The sequence below is a fragment of the Benincasa hispida genome, chromosome 4 (genome assembly GCF_027475165.1).
Source record: "Benincasa hispida cultivar pf3 chromosome 4, pf3_genome.v1.1, whole genome shotgun sequence".
NCBI lineage: Eukaryota > Viridiplantae > Streptophyta > Magnoliopsida > Cucurbitales > Cucurbitaceae > Benincasa > Benincasa hispida.
The window spans coordinates 63,709,332-63,715,288 of NC_143481.1; positions in this window are offsets into that span (position 1 = coordinate 63,709,332).

Consider the following 5,957-nt stretch of genomic DNA (forward strand, 5'->3'; position numbering starts at 1 on the left):
GTAGAACGTGTAAATTTCCTCCATTTATACAATGATGCAACATTTACTATCAATGTGATCTTTATAGATGTGAACGTGTAGGTTACGAACAATTATAGAATGTTGTAACGTTTGTCATTTTTACCATTGATTTGATTGTTATATTTGAAGGAGTATATCAGCATGCAACGAAAGTAACAAGGATCAATAAGCATTCTAATTTATTAATTTTGGCTATAAATAAAACATACTCATACAATAATAAGAGGGTTTCATGTCACACCTTTGTAGAACCTCTTGAATCTTGAATTCAGCTGCAAATCTTCTCCAATTCTCGTTGTGAACCACCTCAAGATTTTTCCTACTATTTCTTGGAGGTTTAGATTGAGTTATGGGACTCAAAATAAGCTTGAATTGAGGGAATTTGGAGAAGAAGCTCACTGTAGAAGCTTGAAGAACACTTCTTCAACCTCCCAAGTTTTCAACATAATTTTAGCAAGTTCAAATAATTTGCATCCCTGATTTCCACTTCAATCTTCTTTATTTATTGTAGGAAAATCATGCAATGAAAATGGCTGCATGGAGAACACCTCATGCTTGGAAGATTGAAGCAAAAACTTAAGTGGGTTTTGAGTGAGCTACTAGAGAAGATGAGTGGAATTTTCCAATTTTGATTTTGCAATCTTTTTGTGTTTTACAATTAATTTTGTTTTATAAATTGATTTCCGAAAACAATTTAATTTTCAAAATTAAAAACTTTATTAATTTTACAAAATTAAAAACTTTATTAATTTTACAAATTTAATTTCACAAATTAATTTTCTAATAAAATTAATAATGAATAATTAATTAAACAATTTAATTAATTCTAATTAATTTGATATCAAACATTAAATTAATTTTACACAAATACTACCTTCATGAATTTAATATTTAAATCATATTTAAATATTAATTAATTTTCCAATTCCGTTTAATTCCAAAATTAAATGCGTAATTATATCTCATATAATTACTAATTCCCTTAATTCTAATTTGAACGTTTCAAATTAAATTATCACGCTAGTCTAAGACTAATCCATTTACGAGCTAGTAGGGGTATCTTGTGGACCTACAGATAATTAGTAAGTCGACCTTTCACAGGTTGCTCATAATAACGGCTGGGTCAAGTGTCTGTTTTACCCCTAAGATTACATCTTGTTCTTTAAGTTCCTACTGATTCTCTAATGAACAATTGGTTTGTGATCCAATCACTAAACCTGGATCACAAACCAGATCTCTCTCAGCCCAATGAGAAGGTGAGGCCTCTTGTTTAAGACCTGGATTCAGTACTTAAGAGAACAACCTTTCTCCTATCCCTAAATCGGGTAGGCGTGAATTTTGTCTTGCACCCTATGTCCCCAGCTATCTACTTGGTTTTACCCCTGAAATGGGAGGCTTATTGAGCCGACACCGTTGAGCCAACCCTCACCTATGCAAATCTAAGGATAACCCTAAATACACAGAAGTTCATAATTAGCTTAGGATTAAGATCGAGTTATCTAGGTCATCTAAGTGAAATAGTCAGTCTTACACAGTAAACAATGTTATAAAGTAAGAGTGACTTATTTCTTGGTCCGATCTTATGCAAACTCATTGCATAGAACACCCCCACTCTTCATGTCAATACATGAATGAATCTGGATCACTTCGTTTCTAGTGTCTTTACAACAACTTGTAACAGCTACAGAGTAAGCCACATCAAATAGTGTTACCAAAATAAGGTACCCAACCTTAATCAATTGGATTTTGGTACAATTTTTCACCCATAGACTGATGGTCAAATAGAACATCTAAACCAGATATTGGAAGATATGTTGTGCGCTTGTGCATAGAGTTTTTAGGGAGTTGGGACTCTCACCTGCATTTAATGGAATTCGCATATAATAATAGCTATCAGACTGCCACTGGTACATTGCCATTTGAGGCCCTATATGGAAAGAGTTGCAAGTCTTCAGTATGCTGGGGTGAGGTTGGTGAGAGGAAGTTATTAGGACCTGAATTGGTGCAACCACGAATGAGGCAATATAGAAGATCAGGGCTCGTATGCAACCAGCTCAGAGCAGATAGAAAAGCTATGCCGATGTAAGACATAAGGACCTAGAATTTGAAACTGGTGTGAAAGTGTTCTTAAAAGTGGCACCTATGAAAGGTATTCTGAGGTTTGGCAGGAAGGGAAAGTTGAGTCCAAGATTCGTTGGACCTTTCGAGGTCCTGGAACGAGTTGGCCTCGTAGTTTACCATTTGGCATTACCCCCAGCACTGTCTTCAGTTCATAATGTCTTCCATGTTTCGATGCTAAAGAAGTATGTAACAAACCCCTCCCATGTAGTTGAGTACGAGTGCTTACAGTTGAATAACAACTTGAGCAACGAGGAGAAGCCTATAGAGATTCTCGCCAGAGAGGTAAAAACATTGCGCCGCAGGGAAATTGCTTTTGTGAAAGTCTAGTGACAGAATCACCAGTTCAAGGAGGCTACCTGGGAGCGAGAGGATGAGATGAAGGCCCTGTACCTGGAGTTTTTTCAAGAATGAACTTTCGAGGATGAAAGTTCTTTGAGGAGGGAAGAATGTAACACCCCTGAAGTTTTTTTTTTTTTTTTTTTTCAAGACTGAACTTTCGAGGACGAAAGTTCTTTGAGGAGGGAAGAATGTAACACCCTGCACATTTTTTTTAGTAATAATGTAATTTCAATAACTTTATTATTTGGAATTTTAGTAATTGTTATTAGTTGGAGGGCATTTTTGGAATTTTGGACTTCAAGTGTAAATGAAAGAATTTAATTGTTGGCGTGAAATTATTCAAATTAGAAATTAATAGCAGGAATTAATTTTCTTTTGAAACGAAAAGGAATTTAATAGTATAAAACGGAAAGGAATTAAACGTAATTATATTTATTTCCTTTTTTGTTTTATTATTATTATTATTGTTTTTTTTTTTTTTTTTATAAAAAGTCAAACCCCAACCCCTTTTTCTTCCTCACGTTCGTGAGCCCGTCCGACACCGCCCAAAGCTGTCGTGTCAGTTTCTTCTTCATGACCTCCGTCCATCACTGCTCAAGCGTCGTTCGCTTTTTCCGTCACTGGATCTATCAAGATTTCTACCGTTTGGGTTTATTTTTGGTTGATTCTTAAATACTCATTTACTTTTAGCATCAATTGGTTGATACCCATTGTGTTTCAACTTTGGATTCAAGTTTGTGAAGGTATTGAGATGTTGTTCAGTGAAGTTGGAGTTTGTTTTAGCGAGTTTTGGTAAGTTTTATGCTTTGATGACCCTCTTGTGGATTAATTTTGGTTGTTGAGAAATTTTGGTAAAGTCATTTGGAAGTGATTTTTGATGAAGCTACATATGGATAATTTATTTGAGACATTGGTAGTGAAGTATGTATTTGATTCAAGCTTTAATCATGTAAGCCTAATTTCAAATTATGATTAGGGGGTTGATTCAAGAATTTCATTCACGATGAATAAGAGTTTGGTTTGCTAATTATTTGGACTTAAAATTGGAGGTTTGGAAGGTGAATTCGAATTGGACCACACCTTAGGTAAGGTTATCTGGAAATATTTTGTAATATTTGGGTGTTTGGAATTTGGCCTTAACTATTAATTTTAAAGCTTGGTTTATGTTTAGGCTTGATTAAGGATTCAAGAATTTCACAAAGATTCAATTTCTTTTTAGTTCGACCTAATATCAAGGTTAGTAATCTTACTACTGGAACTGCCCACGGGCCAGGCATTAGATGTATGCTAGGATGATAAATGAATGTTATGGCAGAATGACAGCATGATAAACTGATAATATAATATGACCAAAGTATGTTCTGGTACGAGATCTGAAATATTTAGTTGTGCACATAGACACTTGAATGCTAGTATGAGATGGTATATGATTCCATATGGTTGTATTTGATCTGATGATGTTGAGGTATACATGTATGTTGTAGAACCATGATGTTGAGGTATATGTGTATGTTGTAGAGCCATGAGGTTGAGGTTTATATGCATGTCATAGATTCGTACAGTGATGATTATGATGTTGACACTTTGCAAGTGTCCTTACTGATTAGTTAGATGCCCATTAGATTTTATGTTTCTTTCGGGATTCACCAGTTTGTGTCTCCTTCGGGATTCACCAGTTTGTGTCTCCTTTGGGTTTCACCAGTTTGTGTCTCCTTCGGGATTCACCAGTTTGTGTCTCTTTCATGATTCACCAGAGGTAGTGGGCATACTTAACTACAGTAGGATAGAACTTAGTCTCCTTTTTGTTTCATGTATATTTGTGTCCCATGAAGACTAGAGCAGTTTATATGTTTCACCAGAGGTGGGTTATCTAGAGGACATAGATGCCTAGCCTGACCCTAGTAGTGGAGTTACTTACTGAGTTTTTATACTCATTCTTTATCATGTTGTTGTTTCAGGTAAGGGTAGAGATGCATCGGCGATGGACAAGCGAAATTTGTGATCGAGCCACCGAGACTAATTTTTACGCTTCCGCATCATGAAATTTAGAGTTCTTTTCATGTTTTTCTTAACTTTTAGTTTTGATGTTTAAAACTTACTTTTAAGGATCATTTTTCAGACTTATTTACTATCCTTTATGATTTCTGGGTGCCCTACTATTGTTTTAACATTTGAATTTAATGAAAGTCTTTTGAACTTACCTTATTTAATTAGCATTTATTTCGCCATAACAGAGTTTCATTTTGAGTTCCATGCATACATGTATTTAGTGACGGCCTAACTTAAGTCCTAGGGGGTCGGGTCGTTACAATTAAACTCTTTAACGAAGTCTTTGACCAAAATGTCGCATGTTTGTTGAAAATCTATCTAATTCACCTTTGTAGGTAGGTTCCCAGGTAGGGGTGTTACGTTTCCGTCAACTTAAGAACCCCAGCCTAGCCAGAACCCGCCTTAGACAAAAGGTCCCTTTTAAAAAAATTTGAGTTCACCCTAAGTCCGCATGCAACTCTGAATTATTGATTTTAGGTCTAATTCCCTTTATAACACTTATAAACGGAAATAACCACCACAATGCGAAGCTAACACATGCAAGGCATTCATAACGATTATAAACAGCCTAAGTGTCATGCTTAATGCATTGTCCATTCATTGCTACTTCTTTTATATAACACTTATACAAAAAACTGCAATGAAACAAGTAAGACATGCTTTCATTCACCCTTAGACTATAACAATTATAATAAAAGGATGATGCATGATAATGCTCAATGCATGCAAAATATAACTCTTATATTTCATGATGCATGCGCATCCTTTCAAGTAATTTTTTCATGCAAGATTATAACATTTATAATACATGATGCATGAATAATTGCACAACCTAAGGTGGGTTTTTAACTATATGACAAACACTTTGACATATAAGTACCATACATCACATGTATAAGCAATCAAAGATGATGAAACGGGTAAAATTGCCTTAAAACACAAAAGAAAAGCTAACTATTACAAAGACAAGGAGTCTCCAGTTCAAACAGGCGAACCGGGCCTTGAACCGCTCGACAAAGCATCACTTCTTCAACCATCCATCATGTACTAAGCACCCTACGATCGTCTACACGATAAAAAAAAAAACTCTTTGCTCTATCGCTTACCAGTGCTTCTAGAGCTAAATGATCGTTTAGCATTTACTATACGATCGTCTAAAAAATCCAAACGATCGTTTAAAAAATCCAAACGATCGTTTAGCTACTACAACATGATTGTGTACCTTTACTAAGCGATGAAGCCTGAAGTACACGATTGCTTAACGCGCTCCACACAGCGCCCACCTTTCGCAATCATTTAAGTGACTACGATGCTTCGAAGTACCATCGCCTAAGTGATCGCTTAGCTAGCGTTTCCGCATCGCATACGCACGATCGCATAAGTAGTAACTAAGCGATGAAGCTTGCTAACTACGCGATCGTCTAGCG